This window comes from Falco naumanni, chromosome 2 (genome assembly GCF_017639655.2).
Source record: "Falco naumanni isolate bFalNau1 chromosome 2, bFalNau1.pat, whole genome shotgun sequence".
Classification (NCBI taxonomy): Eukaryota; Metazoa; Chordata; class Aves; order Falconiformes; family Falconidae; genus Falco; species Falco naumanni.
In genome coordinates, this window is record NC_054055.1 from 35,587,820 (window position 1) to 35,608,698 (window position 20,879).

Sequence of the window (20,879 nt, forward strand, 5' to 3'; positions counted from 1 at the left end):
AAGGAAACATCTACATGTGACTGGCTGATTTCAGATGTCTGATATGCTTCTATATTCTGAACCTGATTCCATCCCTGCTATGTTAAAGTTCAATTCACATGCCCACATTAATGTGGTACCTACTGCAGTTTGAGATGCTCTTTGTCTCCCATTTGGCTACTTGCTCATATTCCAGGAGGGCACAGGTCCTTTGTCATATCTGACAACCCCATGTAGATACTACTGGCACCCTAGGACATCTGAAATGGAACTAGATACTTGTATGTGTGCATTTGACTTGGGCATTAAATGTCAGCTTTTTTGTGAGCTCTGAAGTTCCCCTGAAAGTATCTCTTTCTTTTCATTGACTATGAAGGAAGCTTAGTTCAGATGTTGAGACATCTGTGGTAGAACTCTAGACATGGTCAAGTGAATCCGACTTCTGGTCTCCTGGGCACATGCATCTCAAAGACTCCTGGGAATCCTGTTATTCCCAAGGTGGCAGTACATTGTTTGCTTTGCTAGAACTCCTGCATGATATAATCTCTGCGTTGGTGTTTCTGACGCAGAATCATAAACCAGTGAAAATCATACTGGAGCAGCTCTGGAGTGATTTCAATGCTTATGCCTTCCTACATGCTCTAAAACCACAGGATGTAACTTGTGAATGATGCAGGTTGGTGCTATGATATGAAGCGCCAGAGATTTTTTTTTGGCTATAGTGAGATCTGTGGTGTTAATTTTCTACATATGTTGCTTGCACAACTACATCTCTCCTCAAGCTTTTCACCACTATATCTAAGACTTATCTTTTAAAACAATGTCAACCAAAGACAATGCGAAAAACAAGACAGGAGGATTTAGATCTTATTACAGTCTTAAGCAATAAAAATCTAGTTCCTACAAGGATCAGCTGTTCTGAGCAAGATTTGGGTGGGATCCCCAGTGGCCTGTGTAATTACAGGAGGAAGAATTGCTGCCTTCTGCCCCAAGTTAGGCAACTAAGTCTGAGCTAGACACATGACCTTCCCTTCATTGAAACTGAAAAGAGAAAGTCTCCAGAGGAGATTCAGCATTTAGGACTGCTCTAATAAATCATTCTCTGGATGTGCTCATTTCTGTTTACTGACCGTAAAAGGCATCTCAAATGATGAGCTCATCCAAACTTAGACATTTATAAAGTCAATGAAATAGAAACATCTTATGTGGACCTGGGACTAGTGGAAGATTTGCTCCTGCTCTTCAAGATGAAATGTTCTGTTGGCCCCTACATGAATATCTGGAGTTGTATACACAAGACCGTTATTTTTATGTTTATAAACCTTATATTGTTATATTATTTTTTCAATATTCAAATGATGACCTTCAAATGAAAGTCATTAATGTTTTCAGGAAAACTTAAGAAATTCTTCTTGTCAATCACATCTATCCTTAAGCCATGGTGACAGTAAAATATGCACTGGGTTAATACTAATAGAATCAGGTGTGGTACAAAGTCCCCTGGACGTGATGGGTGGGGTTTCTATTTGTCCTGGCTGACTATCTGTTCTAGAACCCATTCTGCTTCTTTATTTCTGACCTCTTCACTATTAGGTTTGGCTGTTGTCCCCTTTCTGCTTTTTCTTTTTTCCTGTCTTGCTTTTCCCCTGTTTTTTTTCTTTGCCTCTCATTTGGCTGTCAGTCAGTTCCTCAATTCTCCAAGCTAGGGATCATCTACAGGAGATGCTCAGAATTCCTTGACCTGTGCGGCTTGTCTTTGTTTCACCACATCTGCAGTGAGGTTTATCAATACTCTATCCTGAGACCTGACCTGTATAACATCTATATCAATGACCTAGAGGAGGCGATGCATTCGTCAAGTCTGCAGATGACACCAGACAGGGGAACACCAGTCAATATACTCAAGGGCAGAGCTGCCAGAGAGACAGACCTAGACAGGCTGGAGGAATGGGCTGACAGGAATCTTATGAAAGGAAGGCTTGTGGACAGCAGGCTGCACATGGGCCCTGCAGCACAGAAGGGCAAAAGCCTCAAAGGCTGTATGACAAGGAACATGGCCAGTAAGCAGAGGGAAGTGACCCTCTGCCTCTGCTTGGCACTCATGAGACCACACCTAGATAGAGCAACCAGTTTTGGGACCCCAGTAGAAGAAAGTCATTGACAAACTGGGGCGATTTTGGCAGGGCCACCACAATGGTCAGGTCCTGAAGCACTTGTCCTATGAGGAGAGGTCGAGGGAGTGGGGTTTGTTCAGCCTGGAGATGAAATGGATGTGGAGGAACTCACAGCAGCCCCAAGAACCTATGAGAAACACTAAGAAGATGGAGCCAGGCTCTTCATAGTGGTGTGTGGGGGCAGCATAAGAGACAACAGGCTTACGGTAAAACAAGATGGGTTCAGACTGGATAGAAGGAGAAACATTTTTCTGCATAAGGCCAGTCCAGCAGTGAAAGAGGTTTCCTGGGAGACTGTACAGTTTCCATCTCTGGAAGTTTTCAAGATCTGACTGGATTAAGTCCCAGGCAACCTGCTCTGATACCATAGCTGGACCCTGCTTGAAGCCGGAGGTTGGACTAACAACCTCTTGAGGTCCCTCCCAGACTTAATTATCCTGTGATCCTATGGTTTAAACTCAGTCCTTGCCCTATATCTTTGCCTTAGCTAAACTGTAGTCCCTATATTTTGCTGATCTTGACCTTGCTTTGCTGACTTGACTTTGGCTTCAGTGTTACGGGCTTGATGTGTAGTCATCAAACCTGTGGTGGAACCTGTTACTGCTGCCAACCCAGTACTGCCTGACAATCCCAGCTGCTAAAAACCTTACTCTTTCTTAGTCTGCAAGGACTCACTGTCATCATAAAAAGTTCTGAAATTTCAGATATTACTTCAAGGCTCCCAAAATCTCCAGAAAGTTTCCTTTTAGGGCCCAGATCCTGAAATCCAATTGGTGTTTATCAGCCTCTTTTAAGGCCTGGTTTTGCAGGGGAGGGAAGGATCCATTTTTCCTCCTGAGAAGGGTATTCCACACACTCCATTTTTTCATATCTCCATTTCACAACTTCTCCTTGTTCTTTCATCTTCCTGGGAATAGTATCTAGATCAGCCTGGCACCACAGTGGGCTGAAGCACAGGCAAGAGCCAGTGGCATAATGATTGCAGTACAAGCACATACTTTTATTAATAACATCCTGGAAAGGATAGAGAAATTGCAGCACCACTTCCGGATATAGTAAAGCCCTCATTATGTCCTTATGTGCTTTGAGGAAAAATAGTCTACCTTGGGGCACTGTTGAAGAAATATGGGGAAAGAAACGTTCCTGAGGAATCACACAGTGGGGGGAGAGAGTAAGAAGCTAGAGAGCCTATAGGAGTTGCAAGGAAGGTTGCAGAATTATCCAGCTTCTCCTGTTACTGCTGGAGACAGGAGGCTTTATAGTCTCAGGCTTCTCACCTTAGCCAGTAAGAATTTGTTTATGTAAATACAAAAATATTCCAATATGAAATTTTCCTTGCTGTTCCAGGTCAACATCCTAGCAAGAGTGCTCATCCTTGAGTATGCTGTGCCAAACAAGACCAAGGGTACCTATAGTCTGTTGATTACAGTTGCTTCTGCATCCCTCTAGAATCAGGAGTTACAAGTTGTGTGGTGGTGGTTTGAAGAAATTTGTGAGGGATATGGAGGCTTTCTGTGTGACAAAATATTTTGGTATGGCTGTGCTGGATTTGTTCCATGTAGTATTTGGGATGCTGCTGTAAAATGATCTGGTGAAATTTAAATGGATTTTGTAATCAGAAAATCTGTCCCAAACTCTCATGCATGCAATGCTCAGTGACTACCCGATCAGCTGCAACGGGTCTTCTGATTAACTGTCTAATTCTCAGAGCATCATGGAGAAGCTGTCCCCATATGTTGTTCTTCAAGCTCCTGACAGCACAGAGATTTCACAAATTGCATTGCTGCAAGCATATCTTGTTCCCTATTTGCTACCTTCTACTGTCTCCTTGTCCTTGTTAAACAGATCTAGCCATCGTAGTTGCCTGCAGAGCTATAACCTCTGAGCTTCATGTGGGCTTGGAAGGAAAGTGGGCTACTGTTGTTGCTGGCATCCCCAGAGGGTTTGGAGACATTAATTAGGAATTACTCCTCATACTGATGCGTAGGAGATAGATGTTTTATTTTAGTGGTAACTTTGAATTGGGTTGCATTCTGTTCTCGTATGTACCGTGGAACAAGGGGTGGGTGGTGTCACAGCTGAAACTTTATGCTAAATGCGTCAGGATCAACTAAACAGACAAAGCTCACAGATAGGAAGATGATAAAACGATAGACATGTTTGGCTGGAAAGGTCACCAAACAATTTTTTACTGCCACTCTGCAGCAAGGCAGGGTCAGGTGTACCTAAACCTTTGGTGTCAGACTGTTGTCTCCTCAGCTGTTACAAACTCTCAATTGCTCAGCCATTATAAACCCTAGATTTCACAACCATCCCATGCAGTAAACTCCAATGTTCAACTAGTCTTTCACTCACAATGCTTTCTTAAATGTGAAATTAAATAATCTTTGCTACAAACTGGAAGTTTTTCCTTTTATCCTCTCTTTGGGGAGCAAGGAGAACAGTTGATTGCTATAATGAGCAGCAGAAAGACTGGACCATTGAAACAGGGCAGTCTGTCTCCAGAGGTTTTGACTGTGTAGGGTTTGCTGGTACCTTTCTTACTTTCCTCACCTGAAGGACAGTACTGTGTGGATCCTAGATCTCCACTGACCATCTGCAATGGCTGACAAAAAGCATCAGCAGAAAAGAGGGAGTTTCCCCAGGATTAGTGAGCTCAAACTAATAATTTTTGAGGGTCAGAAATGGCTAACTTGTAAAATCAAACATCTGGTGTTGCAGACAGTGTCCAGAGCATGGTAGTGTGGGAGACTGGATACTGCAGAGAGGAGCTGGTTATGACTGTCATATTCACGCAGATGTCCTATATCTGGTCCAGTGTCATATAAATTGAGCTGGTGGGGTGGAGAAAAGCAGCTCTGAGCCTTCGTGTAAAGGTGGTAATGCAGACACCTCTCCCAGCTGCTCCCCATCTGCTTCATTCACACCAAATGCCCTTCCATTTGCTCAGAGGCAAAAGACAGGAGGAAGCCAAATGCTGCATAAGCTTCATGAGGTTGCTAATTATGATGGCTGCCTGGAGTCAATGTGGTAAATAGAAATACCACAGCTGAGTCCAAATGGACATGCTGGTGTTTGGTTTTACCTTGCAGAAGCAAGCTGAACATGAGGGCTTGATAACATCTGATCCAAGCCCTCAGAGCATGCCCCAGCATATGGTACCCTGAGTGATGAGGGGCATGCCAGTTGGACCATTTGGATAAAGAAAGTGACCCAGACTCTCCCACAGCCCACATTTAGGAGATTTTGGATCTATACATAGATAAATAACACAGCTGAACAATTTTCTGTGTATCACATAGCTGCCAGTGACCTTGTATTTCCAATCTATCCCAAAAGATACTTATCCTAGAAAAGTGGTAAGTACATTTATGTAAATACAGCAAGCCATCCTGTTTACATTTAACATACGCATTTAAAGAAGAGTAAGATTGCAAGGTCAGTATTTAGGAACAACTAGAGTTATTATTAAGCTTATTTATGTAATACCACTTCTGCCCCTTTGCATATATCTGATTTTTATAGTTGTATTTACCCCTAGATATAGTCTTTATTCACATCTGAGAAAAATTTAGCCTTTTCTGTTGCAATGGAAGACTGTATCCTGAAAGTGCTAGAAGGTCATAGAAGGATTTTTAGAGCTGGCATTTTCTAAATTTACACAGCCATTTCTTCTTATACAAGCCTATTTTCTGCTCATTTATTTGTCTGTGCCAGTGAGATATCTATGCAGCTCATTCTGTATATATTCATGTCCACATTCTCTTCTTCTTTATTTCTTTCCATTATAAAAAAAACACAACAAAGACTATATTTCATTTTTAGTTTTAGCCATCTCAGTTCCTTTTCTGTAAAACTGGGTTTTACAATTCAGGTCTTTGCAGTCCTCTATGGAAAAAATGTGTTGACTGGCATCTGGATATTGTTCTTTTTGCTTCATATTCTCCGTTATCTGTTGAAAGAGTTAAATAATATTTTTGCCCAGACATTTCTGAGCTGGGGCCATGGAAACCAGCTTAGGTTACAGAGGTTTATTGACCCGTGTGCAGCACTGTGTAGGTGTGACTACACTGCATGGAGGGCCCATGCAGGCTCTGGTATTTCACCTCCTATTGGTAAACTCTCGTGGGAAACAGAAGCACTGGAGACACTCAAGCAGGGCACTAGCATCTGATATGCCACATGGCACTATGAGGTGCAGTATCATCTTTTGGGATGGTGGTTGGCTGAGATGAGGACTTTAGGCATTAAGTACAGAGCTCTAACACCTCTTACGGTGCTGCAGCATCCAGCTAATATTGCCCAAGGGTGTCTGTACTGTGGCAGGTGTATATTGCTGCTCTAAAATGACAAACAGCAAAGCTGTAGCATACATTTTGCGTTGCTCTCTTAATGAAATGGAGCCGTCTGCATGCTGGGCTGTGTCATTTCAGCTTGCTTGTTTTGCGGTCAGTGCATAGAAACCATTTAATTTAGGTCACAATATGCTACAATGCAAATAAAGCAAAATTTGGAGTGACTGCAGTCTAACTTATGCATTCTTACATGCTGTCTTAAGTCATGGCTCAGAGACTGTTTATTTGCAAAAATAATTTCCTCTCTGAGAATCTGCAAAGGAAACAGCTTCTGTGCTAGTTCAGTACTGTAGGATGCATGAAAATGACAACTGTTCTTCCCTTTCTGACTTTGCAGCCTCCATTTTTATTGGGAGCCCTACTGTGAAGTGCATCATACCTTTTTTTTTTTTTTTTTTTTTAAATACACCCTCCAGCAACTCCTGTCTGACTATCAAAGAGAACCCTTTTGTGTGTGCGTTGCTGAAGTCTAGGTGCGGTTTCTTTCCTCTTTGGTTTTTTTTTTTTTGTGTGCCCAGTGATGAGCCTTTTGAAAAGAAACATGGAATTTGAATGCATGAGCAAATCTATTTGGGCATCTGCTTCTTGAAAGAGAGGAAGACAGAGAAAAGGATAAATGGCACAGGCACTACATGATTGCTGGAAACAGCTTTTTTCAAATCCATGTTTTTTCAGAGTAATCTTTTCTTCTCTAGTAGTAAAAGTACTTTTTTTTCACTGCTGCTTTTCTAAATTTGCTTTTACAAATAGATATTAGTTAAAACTTGTGGCGCTCTTGTGAGAGAAGTAATATAGTATTATCCAGTTTGGCCTTGTAGATCTGTTTGTATATCGAGCTACAAACCTGCCCACCAGTAAAATCTTTAAGGTTAGGTTCTGTGCCAGAAAAAAGTATGTAGGGAAGTGTGTGGGGTCTGCCCAGGAGACTGGTAGTGTAAGCTGCATGAGTTCCTGAGCAGAGATCCTTTCCATCCTGTGGTACTTGTACCTGATGAGGTATCTTGTGCTATTTCTACCTTTCTTGGTTTCTGTGGTTTGGTTTTTTTGTTTGTTTGTTTGGTTTTTTTTTTCTCTCTCTCTATCTGTGTTTAAGTGGCAATGAAAGGTGAAGGAGATCAGGAAGTTTCAGAGGAACCTAAATCCAACTGTGAGATAGCTGCAGCTCCTGGCAGGTATCCCGGGAGCCAAGTGGCTGTTGGGTCTGTGATGGTGGAGAGCTGACCATGCTGTTTTTCAGGGATGAGGAGGGCAGCTCTGATGTTTTCCCCAAAAGAAGAATTTGAAGGAAACATCATGTCTGTCCTGCCCCATCTGTTCTGTGTTATTAGTTTTCCTGTGTGAATGGTTAAGCTTATTCATGACTATATGCTACCATGGCAGTAGTGGAACATGGCTGCTACTTCACGATGTCCTTAAAGTCTCCTTCTCTGGATTCATTCAAAACCTGCCTGAATGTGACTCTGTGCAGCCTGCTCTAGGAGAACCTGCTTTAGCAGAAGGGTTGGACTAGATGATCTACAGAGGTCCCTTCCAACCCTGACCATTCTGTATTTCTGTGATTATAACCTGGTCTAGGCTGAGTCTTGTAGTCCAGGTAGAGCAAATATAATCCTAACGGTCCTGCTGCCTTGATATTCAGTTCCAGCTGCACACTGTCATGGCAGCAGGGCTCCACTCCTTAACACAGGTGTGATACTACCTACTTTCCTACACAATACATTTAGATTTCTGTGACAAACATTCACACCTAAATTCAAAGTGTTATTATAAATTCATAGCAGTACTAATACAGAAAAGCACTGCACCCAGCTGAAACTGTAAAGAGTATTTAAGCAGTGTTGCAATTATCTCATTTGAAAATTGAGCAGGATGCTGCTGGTAGCAAATTTTATGTAAAGTATTTTAGGGTTTTTGAATGACTGTAAGTAGTCAGGACATTTGCTCTGAGTGTGTTGTGCAAGATGGAATAAATGGCGGAATGATGTGGGCTTTTAAAACTAGGCTGAATAAAATGCTACAACATATCCTGCATGGGTGGGCTTACTCTGACAGGCAGATGCATTCAGGAACATAACGTGTCTTGTATGGCTCTGATTTATATGACTCTGTGAAGGTGCCTACGGGCTGGTTTACACACGAGCTTGCACTGTTTTAATTAAACCTGTTTTCAGTCTAGGGTTTTCAGTTCAGAATAAAAGTTACTGTCATCAAGACAGCCAAAAAAATATCAAGCTCTGCTTTATGCATCCCACTGTAGGCGTCTAAGTGGCACAGCTCTGCAGGTGTTGTGCATATGGGGGATAGAGAGGTAAACACCTCCAGAGCAAATGTCCTGAATTCCCTCAGGAAGGGGTTTATTTCTCTCCACTGACTCCAGGGCATGAGGAGATGAAGTCCATAGCCTAGACAACTGGAATAAGAAACCCAGAGCAGATGATGTAGTATCTCCTCTTGTTTGTGCAATTTCCTTTTTTCCTGTCTCTGATTGTCCTCTCATTGTTTGTACCCAAATTGCTACTGTTGGGTGGATATCAGGACCACAAATGCAAATGTTCTGAAAAAGACATGAAGAATAGCCTGGATAAGAAATGAGGGATAACAATAGTTTACTAAAATATAGGTAGAGAAATTAAAGAAAAAAGTGGGGGGAAAAGGAGAAAATAAAAGAACAATGAAAAGGTGCAGATGATGAGTTCAGGCAGATGTGGCTGGAGGTCCTGTAAGTGGAATATAGAGGGGGGGTTGACCACATTTGGTGGCTGAATGTTGAGTTTTCAGAAGTCAAAGGGAGTGAGATAGGCAACTTAATGGGATTTCGGCACAGAATTTTATTTCAGAAAATCTTGCCTTAGATACCCAAGTGAGAAAGTATATTCTATTCATGTATATAGATACATTAATCTATATATGCACATAACCCACATGTATATATGCATACACATATATACTTATACATGTACATATACCACATGCACACAAATATAAAATGTATATTCAATAGGTTTATGTGCAGAGTAATTGGGTATGCATGTGCATATATACCTCCCTCCCCTTTATATAAGTACAACCCTAAATTGACTGGAGTTTCTAGGACAAAGAAATAAATAGCAGTTAGACACCAAACATGCCACTTGGACTATTAGCACTCAACTCTTAACAGAGGGGTTCAACTGTCCCTCAATGCCTTACCCCTGAGTTTAACCCTCTGAGAAGGTGTGACCTTCCCTGTTTCCTCAGTGGTTTAAATTCTGGTCGCACAATTGCCCAAAGATTCCGGGTGCCCATCTCCTGCCTCAGCCTATCTGTGATTTGTAATGGATTTGCATCCCTGTGTCGATGTTATCTGAGCCACCCGGCTGGAGGGATGGCTTCACACAAAATACAGAGCTCGGAGAGGTAGAAATAACCTTGAGATTGGAGCACTAATCTCAGAATCATTAGGCTTGGATTCAGTCTTCTGTTTTATAGATTCACATCTATGTTGCCTCATAGAAAAAAGCAGTAGCCAGGACTCCTGGAGGGCTCTCTCTGCTCCTGGACTGAGGCCACGGCAGTGTCCAGATACAGGAGTTCTTGCACTCAAAGCCAATGTCAATGTCCTGCACTGATACTGCTCAGAGCAAAGCACCTCTGAGGTGGCTTTCAGGCTCTTCTGGACTCATTGTAGCCCTAGTATTTGAAGTATCTAAACTAAAGAGCTGGAGATAGCTCCAGCTATCTAAAACAGTGCTGGAGGACTGAACTTGATGCAGTTTCACCCATGCCACTGCTGAGCTCTTTACCAGGAGGGTTAGGAGTAGGAGGAAACAAGTTTAGCAGAAAATAAATTGTTTCACTCCGAAGGAGGATCCCAGGCAAAACTAAAAGTAAACAGTCAGGGTGCTGGAGAGAAATGAAGAGGTAAATCCCCTGCCATTTATAGCATTTGTGTCTAAGAGCTATGGGACTAGAAAAAGAGCAGAAAAGAGAGCCTGACTTTGCAGCTTAATGGGTAGGGTCCTTGATTGTGAGGATTCAGTTACAGATCATTTACAGTTTTCCTTCATCATGAATAAAGTTTATCATCACCCCTGGACAAAAAAGGTAGAAAATATTCACAGGGGTGATTAATGGTAGCTAAAAGTCTGGCCCAGGTATTTCACAGAATGAAATACTGCAGTCTGGGGAGGGACTGACTATGGAAAAAGGGTATAGAAAATAATGAACACTAGAAAAAGTGAAGAGACGTTAATTATGTAGTGTAACATCCAGTGAAGTTGTCTGGGAAACAAACAAATTCGGTATGTTCACATCATTAAATTATGATACTCATTGTCATGGGATACTGGGAAAGTCCAGACTTAAATACTGTTTGGGGCTGAGGAGCAGATTCGTGGGAGAAGTATCTCTTGCAGCCTACTCAAGTTGTAATGCAATGTCCATTAAACAAAAGGATCTGATATAACCTGTGGCTGAGGAAGGCTCTAAGCTGCTGACAGATGGAAGCAGTGAAGGTTTGCTACTGCTGTGCTTTTTCTTTCTTTCCTAATGTCTTCCTCAAAGCCTCTGCTATGGGTTGCTGTCAAAAACAAGAACTAGGTTAAACATGCCTTTGGTCTAACTTGGTGGTGCTCTTCTTATGTTCTTGTAAAAGAAATCACAGATAATCCTGAGAACTGTTACTTTCAATGCTGGAAAAGGAATATTTCAAATATTTTCCCTGTTGCCTGGATAGCGCACCACACTGCCACGCATGAAATGTGCCAATAATCTCATTTAACTCTCCTTATTCCACAGAGGATTCAAATTCAAGACAACAGCTCCAGGCACTTAAAATACCATGTAGGAAGCCCAAATAAAGAACAATAATCAGAGAAAACCCCTTCTAAGCTGCTTGAGCTTGATTGAAAAGTTCCTGCTTATGAACCAGAATGTCACTGATATCTTGGAGCAAACTTCCTTGGTGCCTGCCTGTTATGGTGGAGGTCCCGCAGTTATATTGCTAGTTTACAGCAAACAATGGAATATAGGCAGTTTAAGCCAGTCTGAGCACCACCAGAGGAAGTCTGTTCCTACTTGTTCCCCCTCCAATCATGGGCACATGGACTCCTGCAGGCACAGGCATTTCTATGTCTCTACAGTCAGCTCGATCAGCAAGACGATAACGATATGGCTACCTCAGTGCTAATGAGCAGAAATGCAGGGTACAGGCTAAAAATTACTATTTTTGAGAGCAATGAGGCTTTATATGGGCTTGGACCACTTGTGAAAGCATGTATAGCATCTCTCGTAATTACTAAGCTTGCTCGGTCCAAGATGAAGTTTTTTGGATGACACTCAGTTAAAAACTTGAGTTAATGATCATTTATACAGTACATGCTGTGTGGAGCATTTGGTCAGGAGGCGGAAGACCGAGGATTTAAACTAATGTTCACATTGTTCAGGTTAAGAAGGGGGATTGTACAGCTGAGAAGGATATCCTTACTATAAGTCAGATATACTGTGAAGAAGATCCCCTACATCCTTCCTGTTTAAAGCAGGGGTGAAAAATGTACGGAGTCAGAAGAGGTGAGGTAGAGTGTATTTCCTGCTTAGACATTAAGTACCTCAGCAGGGGATGGGGAAGCCTCTTTCTTTTCCCTGGATGATTTTTTTTCCCTCCAGTTACTAATGTTGGGTAGGATGTGCACACAGTATCCTGTAAGCCACATACACAGTTGCCCCTCTTCCCAAATGCAAAATCAGGCTCTTTTGCTGATCTTCCTTTGGGTGCCAAGAATTCTGCATGCCTGGTGCACAAAAATTCTGCTTGAACAGACGTGGAGGCATCTTTCTACTCAGGTGAGCCTACAAATGGCAGTTCATGCACCCTCCAGCACTTCTGGGAGGTATAAATTCAAACCCCCTTAGTCTGAGGAAGACACTGAACTTGGCATTACTGTTTCCTGGATAAGACATTGTGCAAGAGACCTGTTGCAGAGGCCTTTCCTCAAGGGAAATCCAAAAGCTTAAGCCAGGATTAGGTTTCAGGCTCTGAATTGCACGCTGACAGCCGTGTCTAAGATAAGTGCTCTAGTCTAAGCAAGGGGCAATGTTTCAAATGCGTGCTTCCCTTTGGCTTTGTCTGTCACTGCAGGCTGCAGTGTAGGAACCAAATCATCTTGTTTTTGCTCGGAGGGTACCCAAGCACCCTATGCATCCGACAGGAGCAAGGCACCTGGGCATGTCACTGCTGAGCCTTGCGCTGCAAAACTGCCTGAGCCAAGCGTATGCCAGCGTGGTCTGCCAACATGGGCCCATTACTCACAGAGGAGGAGTGGAAGAATTTGGATTAACTAGATTCCAGTTACTGTAACACCCAAGTCCAAGTTTTACTTGGTGCTTGAGTGTGTCCCTTTGAGTGCCGAAGGCTACAGCCTGCTCAGGAAAGCCCCATGACTGTCACTCACATAAAAAGATGACCTCAGCTGTATTAGTACATGCAGCAAGTCTTCCCAGAAACTGAATGGATCTGTGAGTAAGCTTACAAAGAAATTTAATTGCACCTGCCCAGAAAATGAACATAAAGATGAAGAAATTTTAAAAGATCTACTTGTTTTTATGCTAGGAATAAAGAAAAGTTCAGCAGTGTAGTGAAGGTATTTTTGTAACATACAGAAATTGAAAAAAGAGGGAAGTCTATTTGGTGAATATTTATATTTTTTTTAAATAACGGTAATTAAAACAGTAAGGAAAGAGGAGGTGGGAGGACACCGTATACCTCCTCCTATTCCTTGGTTGAAAATCACAAGCTGCAAATACTGTCGTCAAAGATAAAAGGCTTGTTGTGTTGACAACTTTACAGATGCTTTTCAAGTCTGTCAGATAGTCATGCTGTGGCATCAGCCATTGTTCTTCTAGAGGCCTCCTTCTTCTCTGACTTGATGGGAAAGAATCTGTCATCTTTTAAATGATATTCCCTCCCCAAATTAAAAGGAGGGCAAGAACTAGCAGATCCCTCTTTTAGGTGAGAGAAACCATCTATTATTTATATACCTCTTTTTACCCTGCTGCTGTTACGTCTGAATGCAGAAAAACCCAACAAGATGCCACCGACCATAAAAAAAAGTAAGTAACATTGAAAATGCTGCTGTAAGAAACTATGGACTAGGGTATTGTTTATTTAAATTTATGTTAAGCCCATATGTAAATGTAAAGATTAGACAACAAAAGATAAGATAAACCGCCAGGTGTCCAGGATGCTGCTTGTGAAAAGATACGATCACTGCCAGGAGTCCAGGATGCCGCTTGTGAAAAGACCTGCACTTGTGAAAAGATAAGATCACCGCCAAGTGTCCAGGATGCCACCAGGTGTCCAGGAACCGACAGAAACAGGGCAATGAGACAAAGGAGGAAGACCAGCAGGAGGCAGAAAACGACCCCCCCTAACAACAAAAGCATGACTCCACTACCTCATGAACATGGAAGTAAAGATGTATAAAAAGGGACTGTTTGAACTGCTCAGTACGGCAGTTGGTGGAGCGCAGACTCCCCTGTCGTCCAGCGCTGTCTTTGCTCATATTCTACTTGCTATAATTAATAAAATTTTAATTGGATTATGATCCATTGTGGTCTCAATTTATAATAATTTCTGGTGCCGTGACTCGGATAAGGAACAGTGGGCTTTGGTCCTCCGGGGAGGCGCCCCGCGACATTTCGCGGCCCCGCGACCAACAGCTTACTCCAACCTTACCGACGAACCTAAACTCTAGAATAATGAGCAAAGGAGAAACCGGTAAAATCCCATAAAAATTCTGTGCACGGGAGTCCGGACGAAGACGCAGGACGCGTAAGTATATTGCGAATTTGTTCGCAAGGTTTGCCGTTCGGGCGGGATTGGGTTTCCTGGAATATAACGAGTGAGAGGTTCGATATACTGAACCAAGCGAGTGCGGACTCTTAAGTACTGCGTTTCCCATCTCCCGCGAGGGACTGGGCCAGGAACAAGGGGAGCGAGTGAGTGTATGTTTGTGGATATTCCAGAAGATGGGGGCGAAGGGCAGCAAGCCTTCGACTCCCATGGGAAGGGTACCTACTGTACCCAAGAATACCCCTCTGGCATATATCTTAGACAATTGGAGATATTTCCCTGGAACCCTAGGGAAAAATAAGCAGAAAATGATAGAATATTGTACTAAGATATGGGGAGGGAAGAAGATTTCTAAAAATGTCTTTTGGCCAGTCTGTGGGTCAGAAAAAGATTGGGAGGAAACCCAGGGACCTCAAGCAGATATTAAATGGCCACTCCAAAGACCTAATTGGGATAATCAGGATCCGGTGCATAAAACTCATATGCAGGACCTGAGAACTATAGTAATTCAGGGGATAGAGAAGCAGTACCCCGTGGCCAGAATATCAATAAAGCATTTAATGAAATGCAAAAGAAAGATGAGAGCCCCACTGAGTGGTTGGAACAACTGAGGAAAGCCCTTCAGCTGTACTCTGGGGTAAATCCAGACAACCCTTTAGGGCAAGCGCTCCTCAAAACTCAGTTTGTGGCAAAATCATGGGAAAAACTTTAGTGGAACACTTCAGCAGGAGAGGACAGATAAGAGTAAAAGAAATAATTAAGCAAGAAAAGCAGATGGCCAGCAAGGGCATAAATTACCTTAGACTGATAAGAACATTGCAAATGAGCAGAAGGTGAAAAGTACACTATGAGGAAGACCTACAGCCTTCCTCCCATAGACCACTGCCCACATTCTAAAGCCCCAGGCCCACAATTTTTGGAAGAATCTGCACAAGCGTGAAAGACTGATAAGCTAATTAGCATACGAAGAGAGGGTAGGCGGGTTCAGGTAATGAATATGTATAGGCGTTAATGGAATATTCATTGTTTCAAGCTTATTTGCTGCAGTGTTGCTTATTTTGGTTACCGGATTTATGGAATGTAGAATTTGACTTTGATAATTGTTACTGTGATTTTGGCTATATTTTTGATAATAATAGTGAGCTCTTGGTGTTGCTGTAGAAAGATACCTGTGTGTTGCATTTTGTAAGTAGTAATTCTGTAAGTGATAAGTGTGTTCTGTGAGTGTAAGCTGGAAAAATGGGAAGAAAGCAGAGTGGTGGGATTTTAAAGAAAAATCCGCTAGGGTGTGTTTTGAGTCAGTGGAAGGATATTGGAGGATCCGCTGGTGGAAATGTGAATGGGAAAATATTGATAAAATATTGTAATCAATGGTGGCCGCTTTATAAGCTGGAGTGTGGAGAAAAGTGGCCTTTTAATTAATAATTACAAGGTTATTAATAATTGTTATACTCATTTATTCTGGAAATGTGAGAACATTTCTGTATTCAGTATATTACAAATGTTGGTATGTGGTTATTGTCTTGAACATCCGAGGGGTGAATGTGAACCTCTGTATGTTTTAAAGTGTATATGGTGTAAAGAATTATTATATGTATGGTGGCGACAAGAAATTGAATGCCCTGACTGTAAGGTTTGGACGCCTTGGGATAAGAGAGAGAGCTGTAAGTGAAATTAGAGTCTCTGTGGCTGGGATAGCGATTGAGATAATAGTAAGAAAGGTCACTGGAAGGAAATGGGGGGGCAGCTGGGGGAAGCGTGAATAAGAGAACTTTGGCTAAGTACTGCAATCAGTGGTGGCCCCTGTATAAGTTAGGGGACAGAGAAAATGGCCCTTAAACGGCACACTGAATTATAATGTTTTGTTAAAATTAATGTTATTTTTAAGGCGAGAGGAAAAATGGGATGAAGTAATGTATGCTGGTATGTTTTTCACTCTGAGGAATCACCCAGAGTGGCAAAAGAGTGTGGTATTAACCTAGCTCCACAAGATCCCTTAATATTAGCAATGGAAAAGGATCAGAGGGGAGGTTGTGGTTCCTTCTATGGAGCAACCAGAATGAAACACGTTGTAAGATAAAAAAACTTGTGCTAATGTATGTAAGATCTGAAGCGGGGGGGGGGGGGGGGTGGCTTGTAAAAAAAAAAAAAAAAAAAAAAACAAAAAAAAAAAACCCAAACCCTGTGAAAGTGTTAAAGTATTGGGGTGAGTTTGTACAAAGCCCCGTATCCCCTCGAAGGTGCGGCTGAGTCACGCTGGATGCATGGCAGGGTGTTTGCTATTTGCCTGCAAAGGCTGATATGTAATAACACAGACTTAAAGCAACAAGTAGCAGATTTGCATTCAGGGTAAGAAAGAGTTAAAACAGAAGTGCTGCTGCAGAGGCAGGCATTTGAAACCTGCAGAGCAGGAAGAGCATCTCCTGCTCCAATCCTTCTGATGGTGAGGAGGAGGGGGTTGCTGTTGCTGACAATTGAGCAGAAGGACCTGACAATGTCACCCCAATTGCTGCAGCATTTGCAGCACAACAGGACCGGTAACGGCCCCTCTAGGGCAGCCAGCGGGTCTGAGGAGAGTAAAGGTGAATCTCTGATGGGGAAATTTAGATGTTTGAAAGTTGGTTGTGAATAGGACTGGATAAAGGTTCGAGTTGATTTTTACTAAGGTAATTGTGATGTAGAAAAGTTGGTGAATATAAAACCAACTTATTTGGTGTTAAACTTCAGTGAAAAGAATTTGTTACAGTTGTGGGAGCTGCTGGCCGCCAGGAAAATAACCTGAAACTTTTAAAGTACAAACTAAGAAAACAAATAAGAATGCCAAAATCTCCAAAATCTTTGTTAGGAAGAGATTTATTAGAACATCTAGACGTTTAAAGAAGGGGAAATGAAATCAAAAGTTAAAAATGATCAATTAACTAAAATGTTGAGCTTATCTTTAATTCAACAGAAAAGTGGAAGAGAGGACCTCCCTGAAGTAAAAGAAATCTTTAACCAGGTATATCTGAAAGTAAATTCCAGGTAAGGAAAAAAATGCTTTACCTGTTAGAGTAGAAATGATAAACAGGAGGCCTGCCTAGTTCAGGTAAAACAATATCCCTTGGTCAGCAAGGCTGTGGGGAATATTGCATAAAAACTAAAATAAAATACACTCTGTAGTAGTTCTACTAATGTAAATCTGTGTTTTACCATGACTGTGACTTGTTATGGGATGTGCAAATGAAACTTTGCATTGACAACAAAGTACAAGGAATAAGGTTGGTCAAGTGCCTCCTACCACAATCAAGGGCAAGACTGGGTTGGTCTCTGTGTTTGCCACCAAGAAAGATCTTGAGCTCTGCTGCTGGCTGCAACCCAGTAGGCGTTGAGCGGTGGGGACATATGCCATGCCAGACCTTGATGTGAGGAATGGCCCCCTCTGTTATAAGAGGGTCATCCAGGAAGGAAGAACATAAGATGGCCCATTAAGGCACTGATTTGGAAACTGGAAACTGCCTGGCCGCCCATGAAGCCATACAAGTAGTAGAGGAGGTAGGAAAAAAGGAATTATCCTAAATACCAGATGGTAAAATCCAAACTGTAAGTACAGATCAGGAGCCAAATTATTCTAAAGAAAACTTAAAGGTCATTCAGGACATGAATGATAAAATAAATAAGTGGACTTATTTGAGGGATGGTCGTATAGTGGTACCATCCAATTTAATATGGACCACAGCCGTAATAGAACATAATAAGATGCATTGGGGAGCTGATAATTTATATAAAAGTCTAAATCAGAAATTGATAGGGCAGAACTTGTATACTGTAATAAAACAGGTGACTCAGCGATGTGAAATGTGTTTGAAAATTAGCCAGGGCAACAGTGGCAAGTTGATTTTTCCAGACTCCCAAGAATTGAGGGGGTACCAATATTTATTAAATGAATGGACACCCCAACGTATCATACAGTATTATAAACCTGCAACTTGGAATCCTAATGAACTTATTAACGGCGCTCGAGAACCTATCTACAATCTGAATCATATCATTCGTCTACAGGCTGTCTTGGAAATTATTATTAATCAAACAGCTAAAGCTTTTGATGTTAAATGCAATTTATCAACACAGGATGGTTCTGGACTACCTGCTAGCCAAAGAAAGAGGTGTTTGTGGTAAAGTAAATGTTTCCAATTGTTGTTTGAAAATTGATGACAATGGTGAGGTAGTTAAACAAATCACATCAGAGACAGGAAAGTTAGCCCATGTTCCCCTCTGAACTTGGAAAGACGAATATTGACTTGTTTTCCTGGCTTCTCGGGAGCCCCTGGGTAAAACGAATCCTATTTTATTTGTTATGTGGATTAGTCACCTTATTGTTTTTGCCATGTGTTGTTCCATGTTTATAAGATTAATTCAACACGTTATAACTAACATGCAATTTGCTATTATGGTTTCACCCGATGGCGTTAAACAAATGCGAGTAGTATGACAAAATGTACACACAAAATAACATTTTAATAGCCAACAAGAATTTGGAAACAATTAACTCTTAACAATTCAGATAATAATGTAAGCTGAGTAAAAAAAAAAATAGAATAGCAATAAAAACAAGCGCCAGGAACGCAAAGACGACGATATGGAAACGCCTTTTATACTTTTTCACCTCCGCCATAAGTTCTTGACGTGAGACAACAGAAAAACGCACCCTCTGCCTAAACAGCAACAGGAAAAAAAGATATATATATATATAAAATTTTGATCTTCTTTCTAATGAACCATATAGGTTAAACTTTTTGAGAACACTCACCTTACAGAATGTTCAGAGGGCGAAATGTCCACTCTAGACCTTTCTTCTCTGGCAGGTGACGTGGTGGTCTGGTGGTAAAAAACCTTACATTGAAAACTGGGACCTGTCATTTGGCCATAGTGCCATAAATGTTACCATTAACAGACTTACCGGAGTGGTAAGCTCGGGAAAGGGGTTTGGGATTTCATCTGGGCGCGCAGTAGCCATTGTTTGTCACGCGAATGGTCCGTGTATACCTTTGAGCATGCGCATGCGCGATTTTAAAGCCCCACAGAATGTGTTGGAAAAATCTGGAAAGACCGCGCATGCGAAATCCCTATAGTCTAGCCATGATAGTGACGCATGTAAAAAAAAAAAAAGGGAATGTGTTAAGAAAATTTTTATTTTTAAGTTTTGGTTTTGTATGTTATTATTATATGTATTACGCAATTATGCCTATTGTAATTGTGACGTATTACCTTGTGAGTGTTACGATAAATGTTGGGATTGTGGAAAAAGGTTTGCTTGCAGTGCCGAGAATGAAAGTAGCATCTAATAAACAATAATAGGATAAAAAGAAAAAGGGGGGATTGTAAGAAACTATGGACTAGGGTATTGTTTATTTAAATTTATGTTAAGCCCATATGTAAATGTAAAGATTAGACAACAAAAGATAAGATAAACCGCCAGGTGTCCAGGATGCTGCTTGTGAAAAGATACGATCACTGCCAGGAGTCCAGGATGCCGCTTGTGAAAAGACCTGCACTTGTGAAAAGATAAGATCACCGCCAAGTGTCCAGGATGCCACCAGGTGTCCAGGAACCGACAGAAACAGGGCAATGAGACAAAGGAGGAAGACCAGCAGGAGGCAGAAAACGACCCCCCCTAACAACAAAAGCATGACTCCACTACCTCATGAACATGGAAGTAAAGATGTATAAAAAGGGACTGTTTGAACTGCTCAGTACGGCAGTTGGTGGAGCGCAGACTCCCCTGTCGTCCAGCGCTGTCTTTGCTCATATTCTACTTGCTATAATTAATAAAATTTTAATTGGATTATGATCCATTGTGGTCTCAATTTATAACACTGCTTTGCATTGAATTAAAATATCGGAAATGCAAAGCTCTACCTTGATGTTTGGATCAAGGGAGATGCATTTGTGTTGCTGCAGTCATGAGACAGAACCCATTCTTTTGAAAGTAATTGGCTGCCTGCTGTCAGAAGTCTTGAGGAAACTTTGGCATGTTTGTGCAGAGCTGCATTGTCTTGCTGTATATATTTAGACTAGGATGCTGCCTATGGCTGGACCTCTTCAGTCAGAAGTACATGTCTACCCACAATCCAGCTGCTGAGTTTTGACCATGTGCATCGTGCACTTGCTTATACTGTGCAAAGTTTTTTTGGTTTGTTGTTTTGTTTTGTGCCTTTAAGCTGTTTTGGTTAGGAATAAAACTAAAAAACCTCTCTGCAAACACAGACAAAACTGAGTTCTGAAAGATTTCCACTTCAAAATTTATAACAGAGACTTCTGAAATCCTTGTTTAGAAGAGTTTTAGAGAAGAGATGTGACCTCAAAGCATCTCAAATGCCTCATCTCTGTCTAGAAGCTCAGAAATAAATCTCACACACCATCTGGCAGGGAAAAGTAGCAGACTTAGACTGTGGAGAGGAAACGAGCCATTGACCAAATGTTTCCCACTTAAGTATCATTCAATGGATATTTGCCCCCTTCTCACCCTGAGAGCTCAGATTACCCAGTGAACCTCTTTGCCACAGT